Below are 12,466 nucleotides of genomic sequence, written 5' to 3'. Positions count from 1 at the left end.
AGCAGTTACAGTTGGATTCAGTACTCAAATCTTGAATTCCCAGGTACCTTGGGTTTGTACACGTCTCACCTTACCATGGTACAGATTCTTCACAAGGATATCTGTAAGCAACAGTAGTAATGGAAAAACTTTGGGTTTTCCCCCTCTTTTTTTGATGTCTAATGAGGGATTTGATTTTTAGCATTTTCAGTGCTGTGCTATACAAGTTTCTCTCTTCATTTCACAAACACCCAGTAACTTATACTATTAGAGCAACTCAGCAAGAGTAAATATGTAAGGCAAAAGACTTGTCTCAAGAATCTGATGACTGCACTACAAATAATAGTGGGGCATGTAGGGAGGTTGGATACCTCAGGTTAGCTCTTGCCCACTCCCACAAAGTGAGAGCCCTACTGGACCTCCATCTCTGAGCCAGTTCTGTTCAGGAGGCAAATCCATTCTGTGACCCACAGCAATGTAAAGAGGAACAGCTGGGACATTCACTTCAGAAGTGTAGGGGGGATCTAAAATAAAACACTAATGTAGACACCTACAGCTCCCCTGAGATCTCCGCTTCTCTCTCGTATTCACTGGAATTGGCCAGGGAGTACGTTGGTATAAGGACAGGAATAGGTCATGCACACTTACATCACAAATATATAGACTACCTTCTTCTTAACAAATACCCTCAAAAGTGACAGTTTAAAGGTTTAAGGAAGATAACATTCCATAAACATCTCTGAATGTATGATAAGTTTTGGATAAAATAATTTTCGAAAATTGTAATAGATAGGGATTTGAATAGTAGACAAAGTAACAGAAGAATTGACCACTACCAGGTTTTCTATATTTTTCACAAAACTGCCTTCAAAAACTGTCCTGGTTATGTTAAACAAAAATATCCTTGGGACTAGCTGAAAGTAATTCACTTTTTACCTCTTTATTGCCAAATTTGATTTGATTTGATTGAATCTATATTTATCCTCATGTGGCTCCTGGAGCACTCACGAACTTTCATAATTCCAGTCTATCAGGGCAAATCTGCAAGTAAAAAACCTCACTTTTATCAGCAGGTATTCAACGAATGGCAGGTGGCAAATAAAGCACTTAGTGAATTGTTTTAATTGCATTTCTCTTGCATCTCCCAGAACTTGAGAAAGTTTTAGAAAGCTGTAGAGGAGCAGGATGGGTTTATTTGCTGCTATCATTTTGTTCCAACACTGCTTGCTTTCAGAAAAGACTTGCTGATATAATTTCACTGCCTTTCATGTATAGATGATACTTAAACTGGTACAACAAAGGGTATATTGTACTGCAGCAGAGATGTATATCGCAATAAATATGAAAGCAAAGAGCTAAATTTGCTGCACCTACTCAAGAATATAAAGAAGCTTTTAACCTGAATCGGTTGACATTGAGTGCAGAATAAAATCCTTTTTTTGTGGGAATTAAATAGAAATGAAAGTTAGCAGGTTTAGCTGTAGCTATGTTTTCTGCCATTGGTTCATTTCATAGAATTACATTAATACAGTGCTACAAGAAAATCATTAACTGGAAAGTTCAGTGTGCAGCTCAAAAACTTTTTTGACTTACACCACTGTTCTTACTATTTTTGCTTGTCTCATGTCATGAAGAAAGCACAGAAGACAACACGTACCTTGTATTAATGAATATTTGAGGTTGGGCTGGAGATCCTTGAACAGAGTGAATATTCTTCAGTGAATGAAGCTGCTGAAGTTCCCTACACATGATCTTTATCTATGGCTGCCGAAATTTTTAAAAAAAGAGAGCTTAATTTCAAAATGAGCATGTTAAATTTCTTTATTTTCAAAGCTTTTGGCGGATCATTTTCTTGCTACACGTGTGTCAACTGTCAGGAACCTGGGAAAGACCTGGGATTCCACAGCCTACAGAAAGGCCACAAGAGAGAATTTCCTTGAGAAGCTTGACAGCGTCCTCTTGCTCAGGCTCTGAGAGAGGTGGATGGTGTGTGAAGAGATGAGAACTAATATGTTTTCCTTTCCATTTTTAATTAAAAGTATAATCCACTGAAGGTGGCGTGTCCCTCCTGTGGTTCAAATGCTAACCTAGGACTCAGAAGAGAAGGGTTCAATATCCTGCTGGGCTGCAGACTTCTTGAGCAAGCAATCTGAAGTTTCATTTCCCCGTCGCTGAAAAAGGCATCTATTCACCTATATTCTAGGGATTTTATTCAGGTAAATATATGTAAATATTAATGTTCTTAAGAGGATTACATTTAAGATATACATATATAAGAATTTCTCAAGTTGTCTCTATATTTAATAACTTTAGCTATAGACTGTAGCCTATATTCCAGTCTGAGTTTACAGTGTTTACTATATTAGGAATTTTGCTTGATTAAGAATGAAAAAATGAGTTATTACTCTGAAACTTAACAAGATACTTTTATTCCTACTTTATGGTAAAGTAGGAAGTTTAGTTCCAAGGCCAGTAGCAACCAAATATATTATTTAAAAAGGAAACAAAATACAGCCTGCTGGGCATTCATTTGCTTAAAGGACTTCTTTGTATTTACAGTTCTAGAAAAAAAAAATACCTTCTAAGAAATTCAGTAAATACTTTAAAGCATACAACATTCCTTGTTACTGAAGGGACGCATCGGAGTGATTACTCAAAGGAAAACTGAAACAAGAAATAACAAGATATAATGGGGAAAAATCCTGCCATTGTAGTTCAAGAGGAGAGACAGTCACCTTCAAAAGATAATGAAGAACTTTGGGGGACTGAAATCACCTTCAAGGGACACTCTGGGACATTTGGTTTCTGAGTTTGTGTATCTCAATTTGGTTAGGTAGTTACGAGTTTGCCCATTTCCCTCCTGCCCCTGTTTTATTCCACTATTTCTTGAAAAATGTATCCAGCGTTATGGATGTATCCATTAGCTGTGATTCTCTTTTATCCCCCAGATCCTCATCCTTTCCTCTCCAAGTTTGTTAGTGATAATTTCAATAATGATTTGCTGTGAAATCATTTCACAGAGATATACTCTGAAGTGCCTGGAGTACTCAAGAGCGGGAGAATTATATGCATTTTATGGCATTGTGGGAAGTTTTTAGGTTATTTAAATTATTTCTTACTTCTGTGTTTTCATTACCCTAATGAGAAAAAGAAAGAAAAAGAAAAGAAAAAAAACAACAAACAAACAGAAAAAACCACAACAAAAATAACCACTCTTTCCACATTCCCTCTTTCAATGTCTCCTCAGCAAGACTACAATTCTCCGGAGTTGATTTTCCTAATAGAGTCCTCCCTGACTATGTTGGACAAATGTCATGTCCCCTGGCTCTCTCCATCTTGTAATGAAAATAGACCTATTGCCAGCTACACCTTGCTGATTGCTTCCTACCTGCTGCTAAGGATAATTTGTGCAGTGTAAATGAAGACTTCAGTAGTTGCTGTAGGAAAAAAACCTATAAAGAAGGGACTGCTACTCAGCATTCACATAAAACAGCCAATAAAGAAACAGTTCTGATTAGCTGAAAGTGTGTAAAATGTATAAAAGATCTTTAAGTTTTCGCAATCTTAATTATACCAGACATCATAAATAAGTGTTTCAACCTGAAAAATGAATCACATATGTTTGCATCTTTTCATTTGCTCAATCCCATGCTAAGAATTAGTGTGTGTTTGTTTTCCTTTTTTGTTCTGGCAAATACTTATTACTAGATTTTTTTTTATTGTTTGAAAGTAAACAATAAAGGAATTTGCCATTGTTACTCTGCAGAATATTGTAGCCATTTGGAATGCTGATGCTCCTATTTGCTAATTTCCCCCAAATACACTTTCAGATAACCTCTTACCTCTGAAAGGATGAAGGAGACAAGAGCATTATGTGTGAATTACGAGAGTGGTTGGTTGGAGACTGAGATACCAGCAGTTCCAGACAGCAAATCTATGTGCCATGTACAGCCTCAGACCCTCCTGGTTTGCCCCATCCCTGCTATGCAACAGGTCTCATTGCCTTCCGTTTGTCCCATGCTATGAGAACAATATGACACGTGTGGATGCAAGATCATTTATCTTTTTCTTTTCCCCATTCACTGTGTGTAGATAAAGGAAAACATTTTTTCTCGCTACTGAAGGACTGCTGTTGTATTTTACCTCCATTTTCTTGGCATAACCTGAGATTTAATTGGAAGGTACAGGGAGCAGACGTGGAGACAGTCACTAACAAACTACCACTAAGGAAATACCTTGTCCTTGTACTGAAGAACCAGCTGACAAATCCTAGACGAGACATTCAGTGCATTTTCCAGACTGGCATTCAGGTATGTTTGGATAATTACCTAACCTTTTACCTGCAGACTCCACATACAGCTTTCCTTTCTGCCTTCTGCAAAGAGAGAAGCAAAAGAACTGCATCAATAATCTGTGAATTTTATACCCTATCACTCAATCCCTCTCTTAGTCTTGTGGGTTAAGGTCCTCTCCTCACACACACACACATTTTCCTTTTGTCTGTTCTGAGTAATATTTCAAGCATCTGCTAACACTAGTTTAAAATACTTTTTGCAGTTTGACAGCCAGTATTTCATCTTGATCCTCTCTAATTATCCTTCCAAATTTGTCTCTTTTCACACTTCTTGCAAGACTCCTCAACAAATTGTTTAGACGTTGTAAAATGCTGGTCCTGCTTCGAGTGATGTTGCTCTTTAACGTGCTTAGATGCTCTCTCTCCTTCGATTGCTTTAGCTCTTTTCACCTCTAAAGACATAATAATCTAGTTCATAATGCTTTTTCTGAGGCTCAAAGAAAGACCCCTTTACATATACCACCCAGCAAACCTTTTCTTCACCTGAGCACTTGGGCAACAGCTCCCAGAGGACCTGAAAGATCTGAAAGGTTCCAGCCTGCTTTGGGAATTGATAGATTTTTCTCTCTTTTCAGGCTACAGCCCACTCAGCCAGTAGCACTGAAAGACTTATAAGAGACTAAGACTCCCAGCTCCATGTTTCATCCATACTGCAGCGAGCCAAGGTGTGTTTGTGGGGTTCTCCAGTTGACTCTTGACTTTTCAACATGTCAGAACTCATCAAAAATTACTGAAGGATTTTGTTTTATCAAAATAAGGTAACTTTTCACATTTTTTGTTCAGTGTTTGCAGAGTTCTGGCAGGGGAAAAAAGAACAGTCAGATTTGTTTTGTGTCTCTTCCAATGAGGGGTGCCCAGGAAGGACATAACTTCTGAAGCAAAGCTGCCAGCAGCATCACTTCTGCCCTGAATGGTGGAGTGGTTCACCATTTGTTTTGAGGTTCTTTTGAGGTTTCCATGTCCAGAAAGCATGGAGTGTCATTTCAGTGCACTGGATGTCATTTCTGTTCTGCGGCAATCACAGTTCTGGGCAGCTCTGGACCCCAGCAGAGCTTGTGCTTCTATTCAAAGCCAACTTTACTAATAACAAGACTGTTGTTTATCTGCTGGTGGTGGAATGAAACCAGACCAAACACTTCAAAGCATTAGTTGTTTTTCTTGTGGATTTACAGCAGTTTTAGCTATCTCTTGAAGAAGCTCTTAAGGAGCCATTTAGAAAATAATAATAGTAATAGTAGTAGTAGTGATGATCATGATGTTAATAATAACAATAAAATATAATATAACAAATAATAACAATAACAATAATAATATAAGGAAACCAAGCCAGTGAATTTTGCATGCATTGAGAGAAAAAGGACAGCAGCTGTCACTACTGTTAAGAATAATTTATATATTGTCTGATTTATCCTTCTGGGGTTATAAATGTTGACAAGTTAACATCAGGGCAAAGGGAGATCAGGCTGTCGAGTTTCTATTTTCTGCTTCTTGCTCTTCCACAAAGTGCTACAGAGATTGATTGATTTGATTTTAAAGAGTTCAGTTACATCAGGTGACACAGTCTTCAATATGAATTAAAAGAGTAAAATTGTTTGTTTAACTTGTTTTCATGTTGACAGGATCTTTGCACTCCAGGCAATCACTTTGTTTTTCTTACAGCTTTGCTCTTTAGCCAGCCAAATGTGGAATGTCACTCAGCCTCATCATACAGTTCTTGATGTTCCCCATTAACCTCTACCACACTTTTCAGCAATCTAACAAATGTGGATATCCTTTTGTCAGTCAGTTGCTCTGGTTGTTTGCCATTTTAAACTTTCTCTCCTGAAGCTATATTAAGGGAATTTCTTAGTGGACATCAACTTTAATCTGTAAGAAGTCAGCTAAGCCTTTGGGAGAGAAGTTACCACCAGTATGATGATTTAATTAAATTACTGTAGACATCCAAAGTGAAAATTACACGTTTGAACTATAACCCACAGTTTAATTTCGACTCAGCTCCAAACTTTTTGAGGGAATTAGGAAGTGATAATCCCAATAGGAGTCTCACTGAGCTTGAGCTCTTTCTGAAAATGAGATTTAAATGATTTCAGAATAAAATTTAGGTAACCATCGAAAATTCTGAGCTTCTTTTACACGCAGAACTGTCCCACTGAACCTTTGCCATCTCATCTCTTGCACATGCATTTTTAATCTCTGTTTTACTCCATCTTCTCTACTTATTTTAGCATGTCATTCAAATTCATATGTGCGTCAGCTATTATTTTTATATATACAGAGAACAGAGATTAAATGATCAAAAGGAATGCACAAATAAAAAGATATAATCCAGCACTGAAGACATCAGAAACCAAAAGCTTTCAGGAAGATTATGTGTGATACAGGAATGCTCTGGCATGATATGGTGGCCTAGATTAGGTTTCTGAAAAAAAAAGTCAAGTCAAAGTTGTGTGGAAGCAAAAATTAAAGGGTTACTTAGGGAAATTTGAAGAAAGTAACGCTGGGGTTTTTTTCTTGAATTTAATGGCTTCTCATATATAAAAGCTTGGAATTGGATTGTGAAGTCATCAGAGCTAAAAAAGCACAAAACGCTGTTGTGTATATATAGGCCCTTATTAATGAATTTAACTGTGTTAAATCTCAATGATGTGATTGAGTTTTAGCATGTACTTAAGTTTTAAAGTAGTGTAGACTGGTTGGTAGTAGAAATGGAGATTTCATCGTTGTCTTTTCTCCAAAGTGGGACCTTAAAAGGTTAGGCTCTTTCAAAACTACATAGTTGGGAAGAAATTTTCATCCTAGCAAAGTTCTGTGCTTTGCAGCTGCATTTTTGCTGATTCTCTGAAGTCAGAGTTAATTGATAGACAATTTGGCCTGTGGACTTTAAATAACATACTGAAAATCTCTGTTTTGGGGAGAGGCGGGTTTAAAGTTAATTATTCCCGAAAATGGCTTTTTCAAACTGACTACTAGAGCTGGCAAAAAAAATTGCCATTGAATAAAACTTTATCTCTGTGGAATTATTTATTTTTTGTCTGGTGTCTAAGACACTGAAAGTTAAAGTCCCTTTCCTGGGATAGGATACAGTTCTTGGTCAAACTGATCAGTTCATCCTTTTAATTTTGTCTACCTGAGCTTGTCCACTTCGGAGGCAGATTAGAAATCTGGGTTAAGTAGGCACAATTCCTAAATGGGAATAGCTAATTATGGGATTCCAGTTTTGATCCTGGACTTTTTAGGCTCTTCAGCATTTCTGATCTGTAGTTGTATCTTTGAGTATAAACAGCTTTTTTAATTCTTCTGGCCTGCAACTTTCTTTTGTCTACTTTCAACCAGACTCCCCTTGAGCAGGAAGGCAGGTTTCATTGAACACCTGAGACCCTCGACCCTGGCCTTCTAGTTAACTCAGTGATCTTTCAAAGGTTTTTCCCCATAGTGTCAGCATTTCTCTCTCACATTTTGCATTTTTGATCATTTATTTTGTTGGTTTTTTCCTGACTTTTTAAAAAAATAATTCTATAATATCATGAACCAGATTAGAATCTCTTTTCTTCGTGCATTCGCCTCTTATGGTAAATTATTTCCATATTTCTCAGTAACAGCTGCTCTTGCTTCAAGGCAAGCTTCAATTTCTATGGCAAATACCACAGCTTCCTGGAATGTTTCTTGCCATTTTTTTTTCCCCACTGAGCTTAAACTGGAAATCCACATCGTTAGTTGTTAGATATGCCCTGAAAATAACTCTGTAGATTTTGTTCTGGTTCATCTGAGGTTCCTTCTTTTTCCCCTTAACTCTCTGATCAGAAGGGAATAAATTCTGCAACACACATAGATATAGGCTTTCTCTGGGTTGCTAAAACCCTGGTTTCTTTGAATTTTTGCCATATATTTGCCCTGTGAAGTAATATTGGTGCTTCATTTGCTTTAAAATTAAATGGAAATTTACAAATAGATGTTTCATGTGGCTGTCTTAAATGAAGGGCAGTGGTTAAGTCTATACATGTCAAGATGCTTTAACAGGAGTTAAATATTAATTATCTAGTCTCTAATTTAGTCTGGTGATGACATAGCCCTAAATTTAAAAGATGCACCTATTGAAATATGTATGGACCTACTGAAATGTGCTGAGTGTTGTAGCATAAAATGGGAACAATTAATTAAATAATTCACGTCAGAAGTTTGGAGGTAACAGTTATCTATCTTATTTACCTATCGTGATTTTGCTCGAATTATGAATGACAAGGCATAAATGTTAACTGTTGCAGGAATGGTATGCTATTATTTTCTAATTAATTTTCTTTTTTTGTTGTTTTTATATAAATAGATATTTTATCTATACATTAAAAAACATGTACATTCACTTTTGACTGACTCACTGACTGACTGCATTAAGTTACAACTTTTTAAAGTGAGGGTTTATCATAAAATGCCTAACTGGTTGTTTTTCTTCGGTTCAAGGGCGGGGTCCAAACACTCAATAGCGTTACTGATAGTTTTCAAAGTCAACATTTTTGTTTTCGGATTCAATAAGTCATATTTTCTTTGTGCACCCATTTCTGAAAAGAGGTGGAAAGTCCAATATGTCGGAAGCAGTTTTGATTTCAGCATTCATTAAAAAGTTACAATGCTAAATCAAGAATATATTCTGAGTGTCTTTACCAACAGAAATCATGTAAACAACTTAAGGACATGAGTTTTACATTTAATTTTTGTAGTTTTGAGCCAGTGTAGGTAATATAAGGCCTGATCTATGAGCTCTCATTTCCCAATGAGCCTGGGTTTTCCAAATCGAGTCCGTGTTTGGTAGAAAAATGCACATTTTGTTTTTCTTGTTTGCATTCATTTGCATCGTATTTGCAATTTGTAATTAATTTTGTCGTGTATTTTTTCCTGAAGTACTTCTCAGTTTATTATTATTATTATTATTTAATATAGCCTGTGGAACACTGAACACTGATTAAGTGTTGTATGCTTTCTGTTATCTCTGAAGCATAACCGATGAAGTATTGTGAATTTGGCACTGTGTAATGTAGCATTTTGCTTGCTGTGCAGCACTAACAAACAACACATCAGTAGTCATGCCTGTCTCTCATTTAAATGCAACCTCAGAGTCACACTGCATGTTACAAATATCTGGGAGCTGTGTGATTAGTTAACATCTTGTGCATAACCCTTAAAATTATAGCAAGTTCTCAGGAGATAATTAGCTTTCTGGATACCTCTAGTGAAATGAACTATGGCTTAGCAATGGTAGGTACTGTGTGTTCTAAGGCTCCAAGGAATGGTGGCATGAAAATGCCTTTAGAAACAGCTTAAGTGTCTTCTACATTAAAAATAAATTAAATAAATATATGAGAGAGAGAGAGAAAGAAGTCCTTATTTATTTATTCCTTGTTATCAGGATTGCCTTTGCTTCCTATCATCTAATTTTATGTTCTTTCCTCTTTTGGCAGCTCCTCTGGTGTAAATAAAGGGTTTTCAGCTTGCACCAGCCTCCCTTACTGAAGTCTGCTCACCTCTGCCCCAGAGTTCATGGCTCATATGCTACGTGTGAGTAAATAGGCAAAATACATCACACTTAATAATCAGGAGGATATGATACGGTGGTTTTCCTTAGCAAATGCTCGAGACTTCAGTTCTTTGTATAGCTTTAGGGAAAGCAATGTTTTCCAAACATTTTCCAAATGTTTTTTGTTTCATGAAATAATCTCTCAACCATATCCACGTGCAACATTTTAAGGCTTTTGATCCTGCTTTGAAAAGGCTATTCTAAGCCTTCAGTGTTCACAATATTCTCTTCTAGCACTGGAAGTATCTGTATAATAACCTCAAAATTTAAATGTTTTGGAAGCTTCTAAATATAAGTTATAGCTGCAGCTGTCAGGAAACAGCGTTTTGACAAAATTGAACTTTTTAAAGGAAAGTAACAATTTTGATTAAATTTGCTTGAAAGGTGTTTTCTAATTTGAAACAAAGCATTTCAATAGGCTCACAGCATTCTCTAAGTTTATGGGAGTATAATGTTGCTGTTTGTTTCAAAATTATTTTTCATTTTGAGGTTCATGTTTAACTATAATAGAATCCATACTGGAGAACTAAAGTCTTTTGGAAACATTTCCACATTATTTCTATGGAGCTTTCAATGCTTTTATCCCCTGAAAATGTGTTGTGTAAGAAACTTCAAATTTTAATTTAATTCTATTTAATCTTTTTTTTTTTTTTTCTGAGGCCAAAATTTTCTGTGAAATTCCAGATATAATCCATTTTTTTAATATTTTTTGTGAAACATGAACATTTGGTCTATCAGCACTGGTTGTGCAAAGGTGTAAGCCTGCACCTATCTTTAACCATATTGATCAAATTGAAAAGCTCCCACCAATTCAGTGGGTTTTTTTCCATTTCTCTTTTCCAGTGGTCATATTGCCCATCTGATTTGGTCTTCAAACTTTAGCTTTATTAGCCATCATCCCTCCAAAGAAGATGACTTAATTAGGTTTCTGAAGAGTCTTAGTGATGAAAAAAACAGGCACACAGACAGGTCCAAAGAGCATTGAAAGCTCAAGACACACCATGACTGAAGACATGGCCTGTGAGTGATGAAGGGAAGGGAGAAATGACACATAATCAATTTCTTACCTAGAGAGAGAGAGTAATAAACAATACACCAGTGAATAGTCTACTTTTCCAAAACAAGCAAGTGGAAAGGAGTTGGTTATTAATATCCAGATGTTTGACTGAGGATCCTACAGGCATCCCAAGGATCACTCTGTTGCAGCAGTTGTTTCCCCAAGTAATACAGCTTTTCAAGGTTTCCCCCTCTCTACAAAAAAACATAAAGCAGGTTACTGAAATATTTTGAAAAGCGGAAGACTGAGGATTTGGGCCACTATTTTACCTTTTTACCCACTGGTGACATCTACTATTTTGTGAAGCCAAATATGCCTCCTGATGGTGGAATCTCTCGTCAGGAAAGCACATCTGCTGTGCTCTTCTGAGGCTCAAAATTGTCTACCTTAGGTAGGATAAAGCCTATTTTGAGGTACCTGATACGTGTTCGCTTACACCTGTTAAAATGCAAGAAGGTGAGGAGCAGCATTGCCCTGTGTGTACGTCATTCTCAAGTGAATAGTTGTTAATTGAATTGTGAACAGGAGACCTGCCTGAGGACTTCCAATATTGCGCCGCCCGGGTCCTAGATGGGTACTCTAACCACTGTCTTCTTCAGAGCAGAAGACAATCTGAGATTTGCTGAGCATGAAAAAAAGGGAAGAAGAGGAGGTTTAATTCTACAGCTGAGCACTGGCTGGTAAAGGGGAAGATGTGGGGTCAGGTCTTTTCCCTCAAAATTCTTTCTGTTAATGGGAACTGAAATCCAGAAGTCTTTATCTGTTGCTTCCACTCTTTTTCTGCATTCCTGTAGCCTAAACAAATTATATATTCAACTGGTTATGTTACAAAAAAAACCCCTTTATGTTTACCTCTAATTTGATTTAGATTGAACCAGCTAGCGCCTATCAGACTTGTTAAATCATTCCCCGTAGCACTTCGGAAATTTTAATTTAAAGAATTAAAAATAGGCAAACAAACGAACAAATAAACCACAAGCAGTAATATAGGAAGAGATAGAATGGTTTGATGCTCTTCAGGACTGAATGGAATCTTCCAGCTTAATAGTTTTGCACTGAAGTAGGTAAATTCTACATAAATCCCATTTTTATCGTTTAAATATCTACTGGGTCTGAACTTGAGGGTCACCTATCTAAAGTTTTCTGATTCCTGTCAAGATCACTGGGTTGGCCACCTCTCTTTTTTAGAAATGCCATTTGTCCCTTCTGCTTTACGTCTTCGTTTAAATATCTACTGGGTCTGAACTTGAAGGTCACCTATCTAAAGTTTTCTGATTCTTGTCAAGATCGCTGGGTTTGCCACCTCTCTTTTTTAGTAATGCCATTTGTCCTTTCTGCCTTACGTCCTTATGTGTGAAATAGGAGCAAAGGAATGCCTGTTCCTTTTTAGAGCACTGGAGTTCGTTAACTGTGGTAATGGCAGGTACCTAAAATAATTTCACTGATATTCTTCACAGAGGTCACTAAGCAAGTGCTAAGTGCCAAAGCAATTCTCTGCTCTCCAAGCCGG

Source organism: Calidris pugnax, unplaced genomic scaffold, assembly GCF_001431845.1.
Source record: "Calidris pugnax isolate Ruff unplaced genomic scaffold, ASM143184v1 scaffold11, whole genome shotgun sequence".
Taxonomy (NCBI): domain Eukaryota; kingdom Metazoa; phylum Chordata; class Aves; order Charadriiformes; family Scolopacidae; genus Calidris; species Calidris pugnax.
This window is presented reverse-complemented; position numbering follows the sequence as displayed.